The 25,043-nt window shown below is 46.2% G+C and overlaps 1 protein-coding gene across 2 annotated transcripts in view; it reads left to right on the top strand.

Annotated features, from left to right (window-relative positions):
• CASZ1 (castor zinc finger 1) overlaps positions 1-25,043 on the top strand; it is a 308,728-nt gene that overhangs the window by 58,397 nt on the left and 225,288 nt on the right. The gene's annotated exons all lie outside the window — the stretch shown is intronic.

The raw sequence follows: 25,043 nt of genomic DNA, 5'->3' as shown, positions 1-25,043 counted from the left end.
AACCTCAACCCACATACAGTGGATGTGAATTGTTTAATTATTTTTCCACCAAAACTGTGATCTTTACACTTAAAGGCCCAAAGAGTCTGAGGCGTAAAAAACACCGGTAAGAGAATGAACTTGCAGATGAACTAGAAATTGTTCAAAGCCCACCCCCACCCCCCAAAAAACCACTCCTGATTTAATTCGTGTTCTATCTACCCAGCAATTATAGAAACTACTTTGAGTGTAATTGAGGACATTTTTGAACTAACTCGATGAACTTCATTAATTCAAACTAGTTCATCCTTAGCACTGCCTGCTTTCTTTCTTCCGTTAGAGCCCCATGTATAAACAAAACTTGCTCAAGGGAAGTTCTGATGTTGCCCAAGGCTGATACATCTTGCAATGCTCAAAATGTTCTACACTGTGTACATTGCTGTTTAATTCCCTCTTGGAAGCTGTGGAATTCCCTCCCCACAGAGGTGCATCTGGCGCCTTCATAGTGTAGCTCTTTGCCCCCTGGCCTTTTGCGGCTGAGATGTATTTCTAAGACCCACCCTATTCTTCTGATGCAAATTGTTTAAGCTCATTTTAATATTGCATTGCTATGTCATCGTAACCCACACCGGAATGTTATAGTGAAGGGCAGGTAAGAAATCCTACAGATAAGTTGATAGTGCCCTGCCGCCCGTCTCGAAAAGTGAAATGCTTGCGTTGCTCCAGATGACGGACAAAGCCTGTGACTTGATCTGCACTATCCAGGGCCAGCCCATGACAATCTGCTGTCTGAGGCAAAGGACAAGATGGTGCCTCTTCCCATCCCAGTACAGAAGCTGTCCAGATTGGCAACTGAATTTCTTTTGTTTTTGTGGTGGGACAGTCCTTCCCTGGCACCTGAGGTCAGCAGGCTGGCTTAGCACGGCAGAGTGCAGACCACATGGCACACACTGCCCTATCTTCTCAACAATGAGTAAACAAACAAACCCCTGTGTTTCAAAATATGAGTCAGCAATATCAAAAGCAACACGATGGCCAGAAACAATAGCAATGTGAAAAACTTTATGGAATAATTCAAAGCATCAAAACTAACAAACTGAAGTCTCTGAAAGTCCTTAAATGAATCACGGTGCCAGACTTTACCCGGCGGACAGCAAGCTGTGAAGCTTTGTATAATCAGCAAATGTCTAATTCTGATGTCCAACTCTGCTGAACAGTGTTTCCGGATAACAACTACTGTTTTGTTGAATTCTTCATCAGCCAATTAGTTCAACACTTGTAAGTAGAAAGATATATAATTTCTTCATTAACTGAAAATAAAATATTCAAATGATGACCTGCACTGTTCAGCACTGTTCAGCAGAGTTCAGAGTTGGACATCAGAATTGGATATCTGCTGATTATACAAAGCTTCACAGCTTGCTGTCCGCCGGGTAAAGTCTGACACCATGATTCATTTAAGGACTTTCAGAGACTTTCAGAGACTTCAGTTTGTTAGTTTTGATGTTTTGAATTATTCCATAAAGTTTTTCACATTGTTATGGTTTCTGGCCATTGTGTTGCTTTTGATATTGCTATCTTCTCAACAACCTGTTGCTGCTTTTTGTCACTCCCACCCAGCTGAGACACACTGCCCAATGATAGGGCCAGCCCTGGTGCTAACCAAGGGTCCAGACTTGTCAAACATGTTGCTGCTGAGATCAGCATCCTCGCAACTAGCTTCCTCACCCAGCATGCTGGAGAATTTGCACGTGTCCTGACATCACAGCATTCTCATCTCACCACCACCACCACCACCACATGAATTGTTTTTCCTGGCACAGGAAAAAATATATGAGGTCATCATACCAGGATCTGGTTTAAGTTATATTAAACATCATGGAGAAGGAGGTAGGACTGGGGCAGGGCGGGAGGCAAGTGTCTGCTTTGGGGGGGGGGAAGAGCTTTTAGACAAGCTGTGAATTTTTTGACTGCTGATTTTTTGACTGCTACGTTCATATAATTTGTTTTGTGAATTGTTCTTTGGGAGTCTTGGGAGGGAGCTATTTTATTCTGTTACATTAGTTGCTCTCTTGTTACCATTCTCTTTTTATTCGGAAAGGTAGCCTATAACTGTTCCAAGATAAATTAACAAATGGGCTGTAGACATTTTCAGTGGATGCCACACAATTAGCATTATATCTACTTCGCCTGTTGGTTTTTTAAGCCGATTAACTCTCATGGATCTGGGGACTGTAGTTTTGCAGGAGTGCAGAAGAATCTTCTGCTTGTTTTCTTGCAGAACTACAGTACCACACTTCTTTTCGAAGGGTATGTAGGAGCCAACACAATGGAGCTGGTTCTTGACATGGATGAATACTCCAGCTAAGAGATTGTTTTAAAAATGCTTACCATAGAGTAGTAAAACTTTCAGTTGCACCTTTGGCGGGGCATTTCAACAACCTTCCTCTCCGAAACTTGCAAAGAGTTCAGGAACAAGTGGGTGTGATCCATGGCTTCTGTTTTAAACCACAGATCTTCCACAATTTGTTTGGAACAAAGGGAGTGTCTTACTTGGAACAGAGTTATAGGACAGGGTCATGCGACTTTCCCTGACACATAAGATCAGATTATGTTTTACAAGTTTGAATCCCCTGAATTCCTGCTTTTATCGTTTTAGGTTGCATTTTTCTTTTAATGATATTGTTTGCTTTTCCATTTAAAATATTGAGCAGTTTATAAACTCTTTCAAATCAATAAAACAAAATAATAAATATGACTGTCAAAAAGAAAAGGTCTTCTTTAACCACTGCAGCTCCTATAAGTCCCAGCTAGCACGGCTGACTAGACCAGGAGTCGCCAATTTATTTGGGTTCATGGACCCATTTGAAAATCCAAGAAACTATCATGGGTGCCACGTGGGGCAGTGGACAAGGAGTAGCAGCAAACTACCAACTGCATATATGTGTTAGACGACGTTGCAGAACGTACCGTTGCTCATCCTGCAGCGATTGAGATGTTGGAGGGAAAGGGCCCCAAAGTGAGACAGACTGTGTTGGGGCCCATTGTTTTGCATGGAATTTGTTTGGAGAGCACAACGGGTTCCCTCAAGCTCATAAAGTGAATTTGTAGCTGAGGTGAGGTGGCAGTTTACGCTACGGCATCATGATAGCTGAGTGTGCAAACTGGAAACAAGGAAAACTTGAGTTCACATGTCACCAGTCCTCACACTCACTCTGTGGTCTTTGCAGTTGAGGGAACTGCATCTTTGCGGTGATGATCCTGGTCTACTGCAGGGACAGAGGAAGCTGCCTTATGCCCAGTCAGACCATTGGCCTATCCACCACAGCAACATCTACCAACAGATTCTCCAGGGATCTCTGGCAGGGAGTCTTCATCCCAGTATTACCTGGAGATGCCAGGGATTGAACCTGGGACCCTCTGCATGCAAAACAAGTGTTCTGCTCCTGACCTATAGGCCCTTTTCCTTTTCCCTAAATACTGTACTGGAGTATTATAAGGATTACTGGTCTGACATATGCACTACGCTTTGAACACTCAACGTGCACTGTGTGAAGCCAAATAGTTGTATCCAAATAAATTGTAGTCAGTGTAGGCCCATTGAAATGGAAGGATGTGATTAACGCTGGGTCCATTCAATTCTGTGGCTCTTCTTTGAACAGGGCTTAGTTGGATGCAAATCAGTGTTGTTGATGTTAAGGGCTGTTTCTGCTCTGCCCACTCAGTTGCCTCGAATCTCCCGTGAACAGTTTTGAGCAGGAGCCTTATGACGGACGCTTCTCACTTTGAACCTATCCCTGGCCTTCCCAAAAAGGACCAGTGCCTTTAACCTAGGCAGGCACTTTTCCTGGCGGAGTTGCTCCCTCTCTCTTTTGGTGTGGCTCCGACAGGGGAGGACGAGGAGAAAGTGAAAGGCCTCTCTGGGTAGGAAGCCGGGTTGCCGCCTCCATCTGCTCCAGCGTTTGGCCAATCCATATTGTCAACATATTGCCTGCCATATGGATCAGCTCAGCTCTCCAGGAACGCTTGGGAGACCTGACCTCTAGTGTGACAAGATGTGAGCATGAAGGACAGGAGTAAAAACAGCCCTTGGGTCTCAGAGTGTGAAACTGCGTTCCAGACACTTCCTTGCTCTTCGTGGCATCCCCTACCCTCTCTCTTTGAGCAGGCTCCTCTCTCTCTCTCTCTCTCTCTCTCTCTCTCTCTCTCTCTCTCTCAATCTCCCCTCCCCTGTTTTTTCACATCCTTCGTCTGTATTGGATCATTGACCTTCAATCCTAACCAGACCGGACAGTTCTAAACTCCCTCCCCTAGGCTTTCAATCAGATATTTGGTTGACGGCTGCACAGAGCTGAGCTGAGCAGAGGGGAGGGGAGGGACATCAAGGGAAGGGGAGAGAAGGCAACATGTTCCTTAAGGCCCTGAGATTATTCAGTCCTTGTCACAGGAACATGGAAAGCTGCCTTATTCTGAGCTAACCCATTGGTTCTTCTAGCTCCATATTACCTGCACTGGCTGACAGTTGCTTTTGATCAGTGGTGTCCAAACTTTTTTCTCTGGACTGCACTTTCAGAATAAAAATTTGCTTATGCCACATCCATGTTTTTAATGGATAAGGAATGTATTGGAAAAGAAAATGAAACAACACTTAGCAGTGCTTGATTTAGAACGTAGAACGCAACTACTTTAGAATATGATCACAGGACATCCAGAAAGTATAAAACCATGCAGCTAGAGAAGAACAGCAATCATTCCCAAAATATAATGTCAAACGAGCTTCGTACATACATACCTTAAGTATGTATGCAAACTCAATGACAGGTGTGAGCTTCCTTTTGCCGGGTAATCTAATTTATATTACGTCTAATATGAGACAAACAAACTCTCATCTCCTCATCAACACAAAGAAGCCTTTCTCTTTTCTGATCTTTCATATTTATCAGAGTTGAAGATTCCTGTTCACAGCAATATGTCATGGAGAACTGTAGAAGAATAGCCAGTGCTCTTGCTCTCGTTTTGAAACAATATCTAGATAGATACTATAGCACACTGAAATGTTTAAATGTTTCTTTGATTGTCCTTGAATCTTCCCGCCACACTTGCCATCCTCTTCTGCCACACCAATGTGGCACGCCACATCCTTTCGAGGACTACTGTTTTAAATGGAAGTCATTCCCAGACCTAGCCAGAGATGCCAGAGATTGAACCTGGGTCCTTTTGCAAGCAAATCAGCCGCTCTGATCGCTGAGCTGCAGCCCTCCAGCTGCCCTTGTGCTCTGTCAGCTCCAGATCATCTAAGAACAGGGCCTTTTGCTACACCCCTTTGAGAAGACCAGATTCCTTTCAGGATTGACAGTATGAGCAGGTCTAGACAGTGCTGCTGCTGAATGTGTGCTTTGAACACTTGGTGAAGGGTCTTCACTCTGCAGTTGTAAAGTTCGTACTTGGCGTGAGTGAAATCTCCAATAACTGGGAAGGACCCCTGCTCTGTGGAGAGCCACAGTCATTCAGTGCAGGCAATACTGAGCTGGATCAGGGATGGGGAGCCTGTGGCCCTCCAGTTATGGTTGGATTTCAGCTCCCATCAGCTCCAAATGCTGGTTTCGTTGGCTGAGGTTGATGAGTCCAGCGGTATCTGAAAGGTCTACCCCTGAAAAGGGTTTCTATGACTGCCTCAGTATGTGTGCCCATCAGGGTCTACATTTGGCTCCGGAAGTGTTCCACTTTGACCCATGAGAAATGCAGACATTGTTTTAGAGTAAAATTAAAGCTCTGTTCTTGTTTTTTCCCTGGCCTAGATTTTGTGCCATGTAAATTGCATAGGTGTGTTCCAGGAACCTTATCTATAGATCCTCTCCTTCCCACAGACATTAATAACTGGTATTTGATTGTGTATTGAATAGTTGCCTGAGTTATTGCAAAATGAAAAGGCGAGGATGAGCCTTAAATTGCCATGATGTAAGAGGCCTGATTTCGTGCTAATAATAATAAGTTTCCTGACTGAAAGCAGAGTTACTCAGAAAGGGAACTGACCTTGGCTACTGCTGTCTGCTTTGAGCGTTGGGTCATCAAATGGAAATGCAGACTGGCTGATTTCCACAGTGAAGGTCTAGATCAGCGGTTTTCAACCTGTGGGTCCCCAGATGTTGTTGGACTACAACTCCCATCAACCCTGAGCTCTGGCCTTGCTAGCTAGGGGTGATGGGAGTTGTAGTTCAGCAATATCTGGGGACCCACAGGTTGAGAAAGGCTGGTCTAGATCATCATGTAGGGCATTGACGTTGGGGAGAACAGTGGGTAGCCAATGTTGTTGGGCTACAACTACCAGCAGCATGGGCAATGGTCAGGGATGATGATGATGCAAGTTTTAGTCTCCAGCTGTGATTCCTTTATTTCAGGGGGTTGGATTGATGACCCTCAGGGTTCCTTCCAACCCTGCAATTCTGATTCATTGGAGGTTTTTAAGCAGAGGTTGGGTGGTCATCTATCAGGGATGCTTTTGCTGTGATTCCTGCTTAGCATGGGGTAAGACTAGATGACCCGGGGGGCCCTCCCAGACTTACAATTCTATGATTCTCAGAATACCTAGATAACCTAGTTCTCCACCCTGGTTTAAAAGAGCATGCACCCTGTTCCTACATATGCCTTGAGTTTGTAATGTAAATAACACTTATCATGGGTGCCACCCAGACATGAAAATTAGTTCATACACTGTGGCTGTGGCATGGGAAGTCACTTTACACTTTACAAGAGTCAGACCCTTGGTCCATCTAGCTTAGTATTGTATACACTGACTGGCAGCAGCTCTACAGGATTTCAGGCACAGTGCATTCCCAGTCCTACCTGGAGATACCATCGGGGATTGAACTTGGGTCCTTCTGCTTACAAGGAAGATGCTCTACCACTGAGCTATGCAGTTCCTGAAACAGAGCAAGGGATCCATCTATTTCCAGTTGGTGTCACTTTTGCATGTTAATGGCATCTTCACATAACACTTACTTGGAGTGTGAGATTCACTGCCACTGTTACCTGCTGGAAACACTGAAAAGCCACGGCCAGTCATTGTAGGCAATATTGGGCTATAGAGACTCAGTGGTCTGACTCGGTATAGGCAGCTTTCTATGGTTTCCATGAATGTCCTAGAGTGTGGGCAATTGAGGCCCTTTCCCCAGCTCCTAAAATGTCCCAGTTATGTCCATAAGAACTTGAAAAATAGATCTTTAATAAATGCAAATGGAAGCCTCTGAATACCAGTGGATCATAGACCTGTGGGTTTCTCAAATGTATCTGGTTGGCCACTGTGAGAACAGGATGCTGGACTGGAAGAAGCCTTGGCCTGATCCAGCTTATGATGATGATTTTATGATTAACAGTGAATCATGCCCTGCCCGTGGACTTCCTGGAGCAATCTGAATGGGAAACGGGGCAGGACTAGATATGCCTGTGGTCTGATCCAACAGCTGGGCTCTTCCTATGTTGCCCATAATACAATTGCATACCATTTCATTGCATTTCTACTTTAAACTGCAGATTAAAAACCTGTATTTAAATAGCATTTTAATACAGTGGTACCTCAGGTTACTCCTGCCAACCTAGCAGTTTGAAAGCACGTCATAGTTCAAGTAGATAAATACCGGTAGGTACCACTGTGGCGGGAAGGTAAACAGCGTTTCCGTGTGCTGCTCTGGTTCACCAGAAGCGGCTTAGTCATGCTGTTCCCATGACCCGGAAGCTGTACGCCGGCTCCCTTGGCCAATAAAGCGAGATGAGTGCCACAACCCCAGAGTCGGCCACGACTGGACCTAATGGTCAGGGGTCCCTTTACCTTTACCTTACCTCGGGTTAAGTACTTAATTCGTTCTGGAGGTCCGTTCTTAACCTGAAACTGTTCTTAACCTGAAGCACCACTTTAGCTAATGGGGCCTCCTGCTGCTGCTGCGCTGCCAGAGCCCGATTTCTGTTCTTATCCTGAAGCAAACTTCTTAACCTGAAGCACTATTTCTGGGTTAGCGGAGTGTGTAACCTGAAGCGTATGTAACCTGAAGCATATGTAACCCGAGGTACCACTGTACATTTGTTAATGTTTTATCTCTTGGAATCAGATGCAAAATGTGCGTTTTCCCTCAAACTATAGATTTAGATGAGTATTGTATCTTTTGAAGTTTTCAAGAACTGTGCTATAGCTTTCAGAGAAGTGTGAAATCTCTTTTGGATAGCTAAGTTCCAATCTGCACATTAGCCTTAGAAGTGCATATCAGGTCATTCCATACAGGAACTTGCAAAGTAAATGCAGACTTCTCAAGTGTGCCTAACTAGAACAAATTACAATTTCTAGGGGGGCAGTTGTTCTAGGCTGCCACAGTCTTTACCCATGCAGAATGCTGTCTGCAAATGACCTGAACCATGAGAGCTGCCCTCTTGACGAAAACCTAAAACTTATTTAAACAGAATCAGATCATTGGTTTGTCTTTCCTGGGACTATCCCATCACTTCCCAACAAGAAAACAATGTTTGTTTTGCCAATTGAACACAAATATTTTTTGGACCCAAATTCAAAAAAGGAAAGTGAACATTCATTTAGCATTCCTAAATATGTAAACCACCTTTACATATTTGAACAATCCCTCATTTGGACCAATGTAAGTGCGCAAGACACATTTCTCAGAAACAGGATGCTATTAAAAATGCAGTTCTGAGGAATGTGTTGATGAAAGCAGAAAGCAATAATAAAACCCATCTTTGGTGTCTCTCTGTGTGTGTGTTCCTGTTCATTCTCTTCTCTGCTGCATTCCTGCATGAGTTAATTTAAGGCGGGGTACGCATCTTAAAGATCTGTCCCCAAACCTTACTTTTTAGCAGATCAGTCTGTTAACTGCTTTGGAAGAATAGCTTACTCCATTTACGCCCCAGGCTGCTTTTCTTAAGCAAGTTTAACGTTTTAATTTTGCTGTTTAGATTTTTCAGTGGCAGTTCATTTGCTTTTATAAAAAGAAAAAGTTGAAGCTGGGGGGGGGGGGACCTGAACCCTTGTAAAAACTTGGTTAAATCAGCCCAGCTGTCCTGAAGATAGCGACAGGCTGATTCCCCACCCCCACCCCCATCAGCTTTGAGGATCTGATTCAGAGAAGGATTTCCTTTATGGCTGTTTTCTGAACTTGTTCTTCATCTCCGTCATGTTCCCAAGAAATACAGAGTAATGACAAGCAGGATTTTCTTTTTTCTTTTAATGTGGAATCTGCAGAGTCTCCTTTGCAGATGCCTAGAAACATAGTATTGTTCAGGCTGCTGGGAGCTCTCTGTGGTTCCTGGAAGGGGACACTCCTAGCCCTACCTAGAAATGCCAGAGATTGACCTTGAAGCCTTTTGCATGCGAAGCTAGGACCCTCCCCTGAACCTGACTTATCTAAGGCACTGGTTTTCAAACTGGGATCTTTGGGGATCCTCAAAAACCTCTCAGGGGCTTTGACACATTCTGGTCCGATGCCAGGAGCTGCAGCGAGGCTGGGAGAAAGGCATAGCTTGATGGACCGCAGATGGCTCCAAGGAAACAACTTTCTCCAGCAACTATTGGAAACAGACTGAAGCCTTTTCTGCCTTTGCCTTCAGACTATCTCCTCCAGGCTTCACCACCACCTCTCCGAGAATTTGAGCCTTAAAGGGCCAATCCTCTTCCCTGAAAATGGGCACTCTGCCTTCTTCCTTAGCATCTTTCCTGATGCATTCCTGGCACCACTGGACTGATGGTGTGCAATGGGAGGCATCCTCAGGCGCCAGGCTCATTTTCCTGCTAACACGGATTCAATTGAGAATACGTGGAGATTTCTGGGCACCAGTTTGGCAATGACATCTCCATCGAGCCAGCTGACTCGCACACAGTCCTCCATCATCACATCAAGGAAAATAAGCGCAGGGCTGAGAACGGAGATATTTGACAGTGCTACAGCCTTTCCGGGACACGGGTGGCACTGTGGGTTAAACCTAGACTTGAGCCTAGGACTTGCTGATCAGAAGGTTGGCGGTTCGAATCCCCACGATGGGGTGAGCTCCCGTTGCTCGGTCCCTGCTCCTGCCGACCTAGCAGTTTGAAAGCACATCAAAGTGCAAGTAGATAAATAGGTACCGCTCCGGCGGGAAGGTAAACGGCGTTTCCGTGTGCTGCTCTGGTTTGCCAGAAGCGGCTTAGTCATGCTGGCCACATGACCCGGAAGCTGTACGCCGGCTCCCTCAGCCAATAAAGCGAGATGAGCACCGCAACCCCAGAGTCGGTCACGACTGGACCTAATGGTCAGGGGTCCTGTAAGGTACCTTTACCTTACAGCCTTTCCACAAGCCACCCAAAAGGAACTCACAGACAACAGTTTAAAAACCTCTGCCCTAGCCCATAGTTAACACCATTTCCACTGTGTGTGTTTCTCCTTCTTGCATACTGGGACAAGTGAATTGTTGTACGAGCAAGCTACAGTCAAGCAACGTAGCTGAGATCATAGAATCTTAGAATTGTAGTGTTGGAAGGGACCCCTAAGGGTCATCTAGACCAACCCCATGGGGAACAGGCATTCTGTTGTGGTGACTGTAACCAAGGTGCCATTTGGTGCCTAGCTCACATATCGTGAGTTTCTAACCCTACATTCCCTGGTGGTCTTTGGGTGGGGGTCTTCTGGGGGCTCCTGTCTTACTGCATCAGGTGCTGTGATATTATCTCCAGCACCTGGGAAAAGGCCATATAGGCTGGCACCATGTTCAACTAAGCAGGGCATTGGGGTTCGAGGAGAGAGTATGACAATGGTAGTGGCCACAGAACGCCTCTTCAAATTAATCAGTGTGTTGTCCTCCGGAAATGCTAATGGTGAAAAGCAATTAAAGTGCCCCTCTTTCCCCGCCCCCTTTCCTAAGTAATCTGTGTTAAGAGTTGGTAATGAAGGTTTAGTGCCAGTATAACTCAGTATTTGAGCTCTACCAGTGTGAATCAAAACAAATCTGAAACCGGGACTCTGAGGACAGGGCTGGTGTGGGAGAGAGAAATGCTGATCCCCAGAAGTGGCTGCACTCTCCAAGCCAGAGGTTGTGATGCCCCAAGCATGAGACATGTCAGAGAAGCTTCTGCTGCTCTGGGCAACCCGGGAACAGTGTGCATCATGCGCTAATGGGGAAGCGACTTCTGCCCTCTGGGTGATTACATGTGTGAACGCAGCACACATGACTGGCTTACCATCTTCCTCCTGCCTTATTTTCCATCGGCACGTTTTTTCGGTGTGGCTCCACATTTTAAAGTTCTCAAAAAGCTGCTGTTTCCAAACAGAGCCTAAGTGAGCCAATCCAGCAAGGAGGAGGAATGGGAAAATGCCGAGTGGATGCAAAACAAAGCCCTGCAAACGGTCCTGGGCCCACACAGCTGCCTCGCCCGTAGGCAAGGATCCCAGATTCTCAAGGATTTCCCACGGCTGTTGTGCACGCTGTGGCCTGTTGGTGGCCTGGCACTTTGTAACAGGGAGAAAAGGATTTCCTGAGATGGCTTCATTTCCCAATTTTTTAGATTGTGTATGGGGAACCTGTGGTCCTCCAGATGTCCAGCTGTGGTCAACCTCAACCAGCATGGGCATAATGATGGGAGTTATAGTTCTTCTGGAGGGGCCTGGGTTGCCCGTCCCTGACCCATCTCCTGCTCCCTCCCTTGATGTCCCTTATGCTGGAGCTGCTTCTCATAACACTTGTGTGATACTAGTTCTCTCTGGCTTCCTTCTGAACCCACCTTTTCTGGGGGTTCCCCTACCCACATTGTAACTGAGGCCACATAATAATAATAATAATAATAATAATAATAATAATAATAATAATAAATTTTATTTATACCCCGCCCTCCCCAGCCAAGACCGGGCTCAGGGCGGATAACAACCAATAATAAAAACAAGTTGATTAAAATACAGTTTAAAAAACAAGATTAAAACACAACATTAAAACATTAGGATGCAGCCTCTTCACAGGAGGAGAAAGGAAAAAGAAAGAGGGGGAGGGAATCAAACTGATTCTAAGCCAAAGGCCAGGTGGAACAACTCTGTCTTACAGGCCCTGTGGAAAGAAATCAGATCCCGCAGGGCCCTGGTCTCATGAGACAGAGCGTTCCACCAGGCCGGAGCCAGTGTTGAGAAGGCCCTGGCTCTGGTTGAGGCTAATCTAACTTCCTTAGGGCCCGGGACCTCTAGGGTGTTGCTATTTATGGACCTTAAGGTCATCCGTAGGGCATGCCAGGAGAGGCGGTCCTGTAGGTACGAGGGTCCTAGGCCGTGAAGGGCTTTAAAGGTCAAAACCAGCACCTTAAATCTGACCCTGTACTCCACCGGGAGCCAGTGCAGCTGGAAAAGCACTGGGTGAATATGCTCCCATGGCAGAGACCCTGTGAGGAGCCTCGCTGCAGCATTCTGCACTCGCTGGAGTTTCTGGGACAGCTTCAAGGGCAGCCTTGCGTAGAGCGAATTACAGTAGTCAAGCCTGGAGGTGACCGTCGCATGGATCACTGTGGTCAGGTCAGCATGATACATTCAAAGAACTGTTGTACAACTTCCCAAAGAATCCTGGGAAGTGTAGTTTAAGGGTGCTGGGAGTTCCCAGAAATAAAGGATTGATTGTTTCGACCACTCTGGCAATTATATGCTTGATTTGCAATGGGCAGGCTTTATGCTGTGGTGAGGGAAAGGTGCTCTGAAAATGCTTGGGGCATTGAGAAACAGAATCCAGGATTGTATATTGCAGGTTCAGGAGTTAGAATCATAAAATCATGATTCTGGGGGTCATCTAGTCCAATCCCTGCAATGCAGGAATTTCAACTGAAAGATGGCTATCCAACCTCTGCTTAAAAACCTCCAAGGAAGGAGTGTACACCCCCTTTTGTGGGAGCCTGTTCCACTGTTGAGCAGCTCTTACTGTCAGAAAGTTCTTCCTGGTGTTTAGTCAGAATCGTCTTTCTTGAAGCCATGGGTTTGGGTTCTACTTTCCTGAGCAAGCAGGAGAAAATAAACTTGTTCCATCTTTCATGTGACATTCCTTTAGAAATTTGAAAATGGCTATCGTATCTCCTCAGTCTCCTCTTTTCCCTACTAAATATACCCAGCTCCTTCAACCGTTCCTCATAAGGCTTGGTTTCCGGACCCTTGATCACCTTGGCTGCCATCCTCTGCACACTTTCCAGCTTGTCAGTATCCTCCTTAAATTGTGGCACCCAGAACTGGACACAGTATTCCAGGTGTGGTCTGACCAGGTGTGGTCTAAACCTTGACTTTATATTCTGAAAAGAACTGGAGATGTGGGGAGCAAACTTGTGAGCGATAAGGAAACACCAAGCAGGTCCACTAACATCAAGCAGGCGCCTTCTGTTTTATATACCCAACCCGGATATATATATAATGTTGATGTATATGTAATCCGCTTTTACCGTATTTTTCGTCCCATAGGGCGCTCCGGCCCATAGGATGCACCTAGTTTTTTGGGGGGGGAATAAAGGGGAAAAAATTCCCCTTTATTTCCCCCCCAAAACCAGGTCGGGGAATCCAAACCAGGTCGGGGAACAGCGGGATGGCGGCGCTCCGCCTCCCTGCTGTCCCCCGAGCTGGTGGCCTGCAGGCTGCTGCCCGCAAGCCTTGCGAGCCTGCAGGAACTCCAGCCGGGCGTGCAAGGCTTGCGGACACCTGCCCGAAGCACGGAGCGTCCTCCGGAGGGCGCCCCGTGCTTTGGGCCGCAAGCCTTGCGAGCCCGCAGGAACTCCCGCCGGGAGTGGCAAGGCTTGCGGATAGCTTCCTGAAGCCTGGAGAGCGAGAGGGGTCAGTGCGCACTGACCCCTCTCGCTCTCCAGGCTTCACCGAAAGCCTGCATTCGCCCCATAGGACGCACACACATTTCCCCTTCATTTTTGGAAAGGAAAAAGTGTGTCCTATAGGGCGAAAAATACGGTAGTTTATTGCTGATTTTAATTATTTTGGGAACAGTTGCTTTTAACCTTTCATTGTTGTACTGTATCGCGCGCGTGCCCCCCTTTTTTTGGTGAACCGCCCTGAAGTTTCATTACAACCAAGCAGTGTATAGATATTAAGAAATAAATAAGTAATGGGAGCTCAGCGGCAGGCAGAGAGGGGCATACCTTGCCTGTCTCCGGACATGCATTAAGTCTGATGCAAACCCACAAACACCCTTCTTTTGTTTGCAGCCCTGTTGTTTAGTCGTTTAGTCGTGTCCGACTCTTCGTGACCCCACGGACCAAAGCACGCCAGGCACTCCTGTCTTCCACCGCCTCCCGCAGTTTGGTCAGGCTCATGTTTGTAGCTTCGATAACACTATCCAACCATCTCATCCTCTGTCGTCCCCTTCTCCTTGTGCCCTCCATCTTTCCCAACATCAGTGTCTTCTCCAGGGAGTCTTCTCTTCTCATGAGGTGGCCAAAGTACTGGAGCCTCAGCTTCACGATCTGTCCTTCCAGTGAGCACTCAGGTCTGATTTCCTTAAGAATGGATGCGTTTGATCTTCTTGCAGTCCATGGGACTCTCAAGAGTCTCCTCCAGCACCATAATTCAAAAGCATCAATTCTTCGGCGATCAGCCTTCTTTATGGTCCAGCTCTCACTTCCATACATCACTACTGGGAAAACCATGGCTTTAACTATACGGACCTTTGTTGGTAAGGTGATGTCTCTACTTTTTAAGATGTTGTCTAGATTTGCCATCGCCTTTCTCCCAAGGAGCAGGCGTCTTTTAATTTCGTGACTGTTTGCAGCCCTACTTGTGCATTATTGGATCTGTGGATGGAAAGGTGCCTGCAGAGGCCTGCAGTTCCTAGTGAAGGTGATAGCCTGGAAGAGGCGGTGCTCTGTGTCCCAGGAATGGAGGCGGCCGGGAGAAACAATAGTCCTGTCTCTTTAAGCAGGCCACATGCCGGCCCTCCTGCTAGCCTGCTTTATCTGAGGTCCCGCTGCATGTTATTCCAGGGCCGATCCGCTTTAGCTAATTAATAATCTGACAGGAGACACCCGAGGGATTAGCCGCCGAGACTAGTCAGGCCAAACCCCCAGCAAATGAGTCTCGTGCTCCCCAGAGGCTCTGGGGGTGACATTGGGGAAAGCTGGGAGGGGAGAGGGGGTCACAGCAGGGGTGGGGAAACTCTGAAGTGGTTTTGCGGCACCTGAAAAGAGGGTGCATGGGTGGGGGGAGCTGTGTTTTACGAGAAGCATTGAGAGAAGGTTGTGCCAAACTAAAAGGTGCCTTTGTCGGTCTACATTTACACCCTACTGCTCCTCACACCTGCATCCCGCCCGTCCTTCGAGGAATTGGTGGGTGCTGGGTGTGAAATTGTTTCTCCCATTTTTGCTTTGCAACAAGCCTGCGTGGTAGGTTTAGGCCAGGGCAGGGGCAGGGGTAGAGAGAAAGGCTTGCCTCAGGCAGCGCCAGTGGCTGAGCAGTGTTGTGAACACGCATCTCTTTGCCCCACTGTACTGCCTGCTTTTCCATTGTCCTTTGCTTGTGAGCTTCCTCTCTGGGCATATGGCTGTCCACTGTCGGTAACTTTGTTCTGTGTAAGGTGGGTGTACGTACGCAGTCCTTTTGGGCCCTTGCCGCGGGAAGGGAAGAGTGCACTCTTCAGGGAACATAGAAAGCTGCCTTCTGCTCCCTGATGTATGAAACTCCCTGCCAATAGCAACCTAGCCTATCAGGGATACAAGGTGGGGTGGTGGTGCTCTAGTTTTGTCTGTCGCCTGCTTTGCTGGTTTTCTGCCTGCAGGGAGTTTTTAACGTAGGGAAATATTAAATCTGCCCATAACCCATGCACTCTGCTACCTTCTGAAGGAGTGCAGCCCATTCTGCAACCTCGTCCTACTTGCATGGGTGGCCCACAGATAAGGCAACGGCTCCCTGCGGCGCTGGATGTTTCTTGACCTGGAACAGCCAACATCAGCCGTGCCTTTGCATCCTCTTACTTACAGGCACGCACGGCAAAGTGGTTTGGGCTGCCTCCTGCAATCCTGCCAATTGCCCGTACTGCCTTCTGACCAACATCATTAGCGCAGGGTATTTATATTTCATTAACGACATTAAGCCAAAACGGTATTAAAAGCTGGCGCTGGTGATAAATAGCATATTAATAAAGAGGGAAACGGGCTGCAGTGTAAGCAAGTGCTTTCTCCGGAGCAGTTGAGGCAGTTGGCTGTTCTTAACCCCTTTGACTTGCCCCAGGAGAGATTGAATAGCTGGCATGGTGGGGGCGCATGCATGGGTCGACGGAGGGGGGGGGGAGAGGGGATTGGCAGAAAGAGGCAGACCATCAGCTCTTCCTCTGTGGATGGGTCTCTTGCTATTAGGGAAGGGGGGCAGGAGATTGTAAGACGGAGAGCTGTGTATTAGGTGCCAGGATGAGGTACAGGGAACGGGCCTTCCCATTCACTTTTGTGTACCGACCAAGGGATGTCATTGTCCTGCTCTATTCTGCCTTGGTTAGGCCACACCTGGAGTCCTGTGTCCAGTTCTTGGCGCCACAATTTAAGAAGGATATTGGCAAGGTAGCTGGAAGAGTGGCACTTTCCTCCACTCTCTCTTCCAGCTCTATGTTCTTTTCAGGGCTCCTGACTCATTTTCAGGTACCGTATTTTTTGCTCTATACGACTCACTTTTTTCCTCCTAAAAAGTAAGGGGGAATGTGTGTGCGTCTTATGGAGCGAATGCAGGCTGCGCAGCTATCCCAGAAGCCAGAACAGCAAGAGGGATTGCTGCTTTCGCTGCGCAGCGATCCCTCTTGCTGTTCTGGCTTCTGAGATTCAGAATATTATTTTTTTTCATTTTCTCCTCCTCCAAAAACTAGTTGCGTCTTATGGTCTGGTGCGTCTTATGGAGTGAAAAATACGGCACTTGAAATGTGTTAGAGCAGAGTTAGGCATATGAAGCGTTTTTCTATAATAGTCATTTTCATAAGTTTTACAACAGATTTCCAGATGGGAGGGGAGCAGCAAGTAAGATCAGGGATGAAGAAGAATCTCCATCACACACCCACACCCACACACCCCCAATCTGCCACCTCAAGTCAAAGGCCTTTGAACACCCGCAGAGTAACTTTCTTAAGAAGAACAAAGTTTTTCTTTACTATAGCAAGAGGAGCTAGAATGCATCATCTGAACATGTGCAGAGTGCCCCAGGCAGAAGATGACTTCTAGAAAGCAGGAAAATAACAGCAGAAGTGCTAACCACTTACACTTTAAAAATTATTATTCTCCTGGTTTGGCATCCTCTTCTCCTGACGACTGGACTGGAAGACTGAATCCTGGCTGGGAGGGTTGCGTATGCGAGTGCCTCCTTGCAGCACCTCCTCTTCTGGGGCTTTCATGGCGCTTGCTCCCTGACAGGAGGCCCCGCAAGAAGACAACTCCTTTTTTGAAAGGAATTTTAATCAAACTTGACTGAGGAGTGCTGAAAAACACGAGGAAGTAATTAGAAATCCAAATTTATGGCCCACTAAAATATTTCCCTGTCCCTTTCTCTTTCGTAAAATGTCTGTGTTTACCCGCTGTCCCACTCCTCTCTCCCACGGGTCTGTCTCCCATTATGGGCCTCGCTCTTTTCATTAACGGTGCTTCTCGTTAAGCTGGTAATCGGGTCCTCTGGCCTTTCACTCTCCACCTGGGAGGGTTTGGAATAGGCAGGCTCAGCTTTGAGGGAAGCCAGGGCAGGTGTCAAAACCCTCTTTTTAGAAACTCCTTATCTCTTGCAGGAGTTAATGTACAAACTGAAGGGCTGAAATTCCTCCGGAGGGCCCTCCCTTGTCAGAGATTTTCCTCTTGGGAACAATCGGTTTGGAGAAGCATTCTGAGGGGCTTGATTTCAGCTTATCCAAGGGGACTTCATCATAGAAATGTAGAGTTGGAAGGGACCCCGAGGGTCATCTAGTCCAACTCCCTGCAATGCATGAATCTCAGCTAAAGCATCCATGGCATCCCTCACCACATCTTGCAAACCTCTTTAAGATGGTCCTGAGCCACCAGTTTACACATCCATGTCTGCCACATGTTCTCTCTTAACAACATTTGCTTGTTGGAATGAACCACCTAGAGGTTATTGCTACACACACACACACACACACACACACACACACCATTGTCCACTAAAACCCCATTAGCCTCACATGCTTATGTCGCTTGGGAATTCCAAGAAGCCAAAAAAACAACAACATTGGTACAGTTTTGAAACCAGTGGTTAAGTGCAGGGTTGAAAGGTTCAGTCTGCCATCTTGATTCAAAATGGCATCCCAGTGTATAAAACAAAGACAGAGACCTGCTCCCTGTTCTCGGGCACCAACATGCAAAATTTGGTTACGTTACGGTATCTTAAGACGTGTCCAAATGCATACATAGCAAACAGACAAACAACTTTGTGAAAAGACATTGTAGATATAATAATACATCCCCAACCACAGACCTTCAAAGTGGCTTACGGCTTTTAATAAATTATTATAATACATTATAATTGCACAGCACAAGCAAAATAAAGCCAAGTCCTCCCCTGCCAGCAACCCTCCCCAAACTCAACAACCATAACATTGCAATGGAGAGCCAGAGCAAAGACAAGTTTACTATTTTTCCTGTTCATTTATAAAGCACTCCAAATTTTCTAAGCACCTTATATATTTTAAAAGATAAGACAGTTCCTACTCACAGGCCCACAATCTAATGGGTACAATACAAAAGGAGAAAGGAATGAGGAGGGAAGAGGAAAGCAAGCTTTAGAACAGCTTGGGGTCGCTTGAGGCCAAAAGTCTGATGGGGTAAAATGCATGTACAGTGGTACCTCGGGTTAAATACTTAATTCATTCCGGAGGTCCATACTTAACCTGAAATTGTTCTTAACCTGAAGAACCACTTTAGCTAATGGGGCCTCCTGCAGCCACCGCGCCGCCGGAGCACGATTTCTGTTCTCATCCTGAAGCAAAGGTTCTTACCCCGAGGTACTATTTCTGGGTTAGCGGAGTCTGTAACCTGAAGTGTATGTAACCCGAGGTACCACTGTAACGGCCTATTGGAAAGCCTGAGGTGCAAGGGCTAAATGAGCCTCTTGGTGGTGGAGGGGGCATCCCCCAACTTCCCTGTGGCACCCAATGGCCCTGCTTCATGTCCCTGCCAGCCATCTTTCGAAAGGTCCTTCCCCCACTCAAGCATGGAGATTTGCATTTGTGAATCAGTCCCCTGTCAACTGTGGCTGCATGAACAAAAATGAAAGCAGGATGGTGTGCCTAAATCCTCTTCTGTTTTCGCATGCACTCCCCTTATGTACACAGTTCCACTCTTTTTCAAAAACCAACGAAGAGGAAATGAAGTGTCCAAAAGAGAGGTTTCCAGAATTTGCTTCTGCTTCGCTTACCAAAGGAGACATAATTACACACACACACACACACACACACACACACTCCTACAATGCTGCAGTTTCAACAGGTGACAATGCTCAAGCCTCTCTTCTCAACCTTAAGGGCGAGAAAGTTTTCTCTTCCCCTTAAAGCAGGAGTAGGCAACCTAAGGCCCAGAGGCCGGATGAGGCCCAATTGCCTTCTAAATCTGGCCTGTGGATGGTCCAGGAATCAGCGTGTTTTGACATGAAGAGTGACTAGTGGGGTGCCACAGGGTTCTGTCTTGGGCCCAGTCTTATTCAACATCTTTATCAAGGACTTGGATGATGGACTCAAGGGCCTCCTGATCAAATTTGCAGATGACACCAAAGTGGGAGGGGTGGCTAACACCCCAGAGGACAGGAGCACACTTCAAATGACCTTGACAGATTAGAGAACTGGGCCAAAACAAACAAGATGAACTTTAACAGGGAGAAATGTAAAGTATTGCACTTGGGCAAAAAAAATGAGAGGCACAAATACAAGATGGGTGACACCTGGCTTGAGAGCAGTACATGTGAAAAGGATCTAGGAGTCTTGGTTGACCACAAACTTGACATGAGCTAACAGTGTGACGCGGCAGCTAAAAAAGCCAATGCAATTCTGGGCTGCATCAATAGGAGTATAGCATCTAGATCAAGGGAAGTAATAGTGCCACTGTATTCTGCTCTGGTCAGACCTCACCTGGAGTACTGTGTCCAGTTCTGGGCACCACAGAGGAGGGCAACCAAAATGGTCAAAGGTCTGGAAACGATGCCTTATGAGGAACGGCTAAGGGAGCTGGGCATGTTTAGCCTGGAGAAGAGGAGGTTAAGGGGTGATATGATAGCCATGTTCAAATATATAAAAGGATGTGATATAGAAGAGGGAGAAAGGTTGTTTTCTGCTGCTCCAGAGTAGCGGACACGAACAATGGATCCAAACTACAAGAAAGAAGATTCCACCTAAACATTAGGAAGAACTTCCTGACAGTAAGAGCTGTTCGACAGTGGAATTTGCTGCCAAGGAGTGTGGTGGAGTCTCCTTCTTTGGAGGTCTTTAAGCAGAGGCTTGACAACCATATGTCAGGAGTGCTCTGATGGTGTTTCCTGCTTGGCAGGGGGTTGGACTCGATGGCCCTTGTGGTCTATTCCAACTCTATGATTCTATGATTCTATGAGTAGAATGTGTCCCTTTATTTAAAATGCATCTCTGGGTTATTTGTGGGGCATAGGAATTTGTTCATTTTACCGGTATTTTTTTTCCAAAATATAGTCCAGCCCCCCACATGGTCTGAGGGACGGTGGACCAGCCCCCTGCTGAAAAAGTTTGCTGACCCCTGCCATAAAGTGAATGCTGAGGCTCTTGAGCAGCTGGCTACATGACGTGCCCAGTACCACATTTCATTACAGGATCCTTCCTAAATAAAGCACATATGGAAGAAATACCTAATGGACAGCAGAGCTGGTGCCTTTTCCACGAGGAGTTTAAAGGCGACCCTGTGAGTGTCTGCTTATGGACCAAGTTGCAAGTGAGGGCATTGCAAAGTGGCAAGATGATTGTCACGGCAGGCAGGCACGCGTTCCTTAGTTTCTCCCAAACTCCTGTTTGTTGGAAGGCACAGAAACTTGTATTCTTAGTATTTCACAGTTGTAGATTTCACAGAAACCCTTTAAAATCTTTTCTGGAGTTGAAGTTCATGATTAATTTCAAAACTACAGTGGTACCCCAGTTTAAGAACTTAATTCGTTCTGGAGGTCTGTTCTTAACCTGAAACTGTTCTTAACCTGAGACACCACTTTAGTTAATGGGGCCTCCCGCCGCCACTACGATTTCTGTTCTCATCCTGAAGCAAAGTTCTTAGCCCGAGGTATTATTTCTGGGTTAGTGGAGTCTGTAACCTGAAGCGTCTGTAACCTGAAGCGTCTGTAACCCAAGGTACCACTGTACTCCAGTTTAACAGGGGGGCGGGGGAACGTAATCGGATTTTATTGGTATTGTGTGCCAAAAATGTCAACTGAAATGAAAAATGTTGGGGTGACCTGGACCCCATCACGTTAATGGAAGAGGATGCAAAATAGGAAAAAGGGCCTATAGTGTACTATGGAAGGGGCCCGATGTAACTCAATCAATTGACAACCCCCCCCATGCCATTACAAATAGTGTCATACGTTTGGACTAAGAACTCCTGTTAACGTTCATATGAAACAAATATAACTCCCCCCACCATCTTTTTGGATTATTAATATTACTTTATACATGTAGAATGTGCAGGGAAATGTTTGCAAAAACACAAACTGTTTCATTGCTCTTGAAGAGATATGACCACATTTATATATAAAAAAATGAAATTTAAGGGTGTTGGGGGGTGCTCAGTTTCCCCCCTGAACACTTTATGTATTTGTTTGTTTTGAGAGGTTGTGGGTAGAACAGACTCACATAGCTTAGCATTTGATAGTTTTATTTTCTGATTCAGTGGCAGGAGAGTTAGGATGGGCAGAGGGCACAGGATGCGCATGGAGAGGAAATGGGTTAGGGTGGCACAGAGAGGGGGGGGCGTGATCCCTGCCCCACCCACTGTCATCTCTGTCTCCACCCGCAATGGCATCCTTCCCAACCCCACATACTGCCTTTGAGGAAATATGGACAGCAGATAACCCCTCATAGCTTAGCAAGGTGAACAGGTAGGGTTGTCACCACTGCTAGTCCTACTCAGAGTAGACCCATTGAAGTTGCTACAAATGACTAAAAAAGGGTCCATTAATTTCAGTGGGTCTGCTCTGAGTAAGACTAGTTGGCTTGTGGACCCCTTGAAGTTAACGGAACTTAAGTTAGTCGTGTACATTAACTGCAGTCAGTCTACTCTGAGGAGCATTGGAGAGAACCCTTTTCCTTTTGGAAAGGTGCAGCAGGGTGGAGTGGAGAAAACCCGCACAATACAGATCTCACAAGACAGAGAGTGTCAAAGAGTATGTGGATTATGTTCATGTTTGGGGGGGGGACCCAAAAAAGGGTTTATAGTACAAGTAATTTTGACGGGGTCCTCAGCAACTTATTCAGTGCCAAGTTAGCATCCTTCAGGAAGTTCACTGTTGCTCTTTGACACTCCTCCCGCCACCCTACCCTGCCAAAACTGTGTGTGTGTGTGTGTGTCTGTGTGTGTGTGTGTGTGTCTGTGTGTATCCTGAAGATAATTAAAGACTTGGAGTGGTTTGCACCTATAGGGTTTTCCCCTTTTATTGGATTCCTCAGCAATTAACTTCTGCATGTAGTTTCGGTGGAACTGGGAAGGATCTAGGAATGACTTTTCATTTTCATCACAGCACTCTTGATCCTTAGGCTGTGGATGTATGTTTGACCCTTTATTCCTTTTCTTTTTAGCAGTCCAGCAGATAAACCCCCATCTTATATTGTCTGTTCCCTTCCTTCCTTCAGTCCAGGAAAGGAAGTGTGGTTTATTCATTTGTTGTTGTTTTTAAAACAAAACAAAACAAAACAGAGAGAAATATTCTCTAAAATGCATGGTATCCCCATTTTGGATTAATTTATCCCTCCCTGCAATCGTGGTCTGAATTGCCTCCATGAGAACAGGCGCCGAAGTGGTAGTTTAAGAGCAGAGAATGTGTGGATTTTGTACTTATAAAATAAATAGTATTTTAACAAAATAAATAAGTAAGCCTATGTACTCTATAAATTCCAGGCCTATTCAGTGACGCAGATAAAAGGGCATTTGCATAGTTTGCATAATTTCGGCTGCTTCTCCTACTCATAAGGAAATGAAGGCTCAAAACACGGAAAACCTTATTCACTCCACCCTTGCCTGAGATTTATGTGGTGCTGCCACATTCCTTCCTCATAAGGACTAGAAACTTATCTTTTAATGGTAGCTGAGAGCCTTAGGTTGTAGAATTGTGAGCCCAGAAAGGGGTTCTTTGGTTTATATAGCACCATCACTATACAAAGCTCTTTACAGAGATACTAAAAAATCTACGGTAAATATGTCCACATTAGTGGTGTTTTTATTTTTATAGACTTGTTATAATTTCTACTACTGTATGTCAAAAATCTGGAATGTATTGCTGGCCCCCTTACTGTCTCTGCTTCAATATTTCAAAACCTGTTTTCTTTGATGATTTTATTCTATGGTTGGTTTTGCATTTTAATAAAAACTTTTTAAAATACTCGCAGAGAGAGAGAGAGCACTCTGCCCAGGAATCTAACAATTTAAATTAACCCTAAAACTCTGGAGAGCCACTACCATTCAGTGTGGACAACAATTAGCTGGATGAACCAAAGGCAGCTTCCCGTGTTCCTGTGTCTTGTCTAATAATAATAATAATAATAATAATAATAATAATAATAATAATAAATAAATAAATAATTTATTATTTATTATTTATACCCTGCCCAGCTGGCTGAGTTTCCCTAGCCACTCTGGGCGGCTCCCAATCAAGTGTTAAAAACAATACAGCGTATTACACCGTATAATAGAATTGTAGAGTTTGAAGGCACCACAAGGGTCATTAGTCCAACCCCCTGCAGTGCAGGAATATTTTTGCCCAATGTGGGGCTCGAACCCACAACTCTGAGATTATGAGGACCATGTTCTACCGGACCTCAGTGGCAGAGCAGGTGCTTAGCATGCAGAAGTCTCCAGGTTCAATCCCTGGCTGCCTCTCCAGGTACAGCTAGGAAAATACTCCCTGCATGAAACCCCAGAGAGCTGCTGCCAGTCAGTGTGGCCAGTGCTGAGCTAGGTGGACAAGGGGTCTGGTGCAGGATAAGGCTCCCGACTGAAGTTGCCATTTGTAAACGCTCTCCTCCTCTGTCTTCCAGCCGAGCAGCTGAGCTCTGGTGACACACGCAAACAAGGCAACAACTGTTGGGTGTGTATGCTCTCTGGGGAGCAGTTTCCTTTCATGCCGTGTGGTAGCTAAGGCAGCTGTCCGATTCAATAAGGAGTGTCAGCGTAGAAGCACCTCCTTCCCCCCTCAGCTCAGATGGGTTTCCCTTCTGTCTCTTCTCTCCACCCCTCCCCAATGCATGCACTCTCGCTAGATGTTTGTTTTTTGGGGAGGGGAGGGGAGGGGGGAGACAGGGATCCAAAGCAGGAAGAATAGCAGCCACAAGTCACAAGCAGAGTTAACCATTTAGAAGCCGCACGTCTCAGACCCGCATGTTTGCAAGTGCGCAACGCAGCTAAGGATTTTTGACGTCTTGAAAAAAATCGCAGGAGGCACCCCGCTTCGTTTGCTTCTCTTGCCATCTTTTTGTATGTAAGGCACAGGAGAGGATTTATGTTGAACGGAGCAAACTTGTGACACACACACACAAGAAAGCAACTATGGCCTTTGGGGTTTCTGCTTATTGAACTTTGAGTTGCACTCCATTCTAGTCGTATTCATAGTGCACTCATGGAAGTTGATGCATCTTACCTTTGTAAACCGATCTGTATTTTCTTTCAATCAAACAGTATATCCCTCATGTTTTTGAAAAATGACTCCCATAGGTTCATTAAGTTCAGTGGGTCTGCTCTTAGTAGGACTTAGATGGATGTACAGTTGTACCTCGGGTTAAGTACTTAATTCGTTCCGGAGGTCCGTTCTTAACCTGAAACTGTTCTTAACCTGAGGCACCACTTTAGCTAATGGGGCCTCCCACAGGCGCCGGAGCATGATTTCTGT

This window comes from Podarcis muralis, chromosome 7 (assembly GCF_964188315.1).
Source record: "Podarcis muralis chromosome 7, rPodMur119.hap1.1, whole genome shotgun sequence".
NCBI classification, from domain to species: domain Eukaryota; kingdom Metazoa; phylum Chordata; class Lepidosauria; order Squamata; family Lacertidae; genus Podarcis; species Podarcis muralis.
This window is presented reverse-complemented; position numbering and strand designations above follow the sequence as displayed.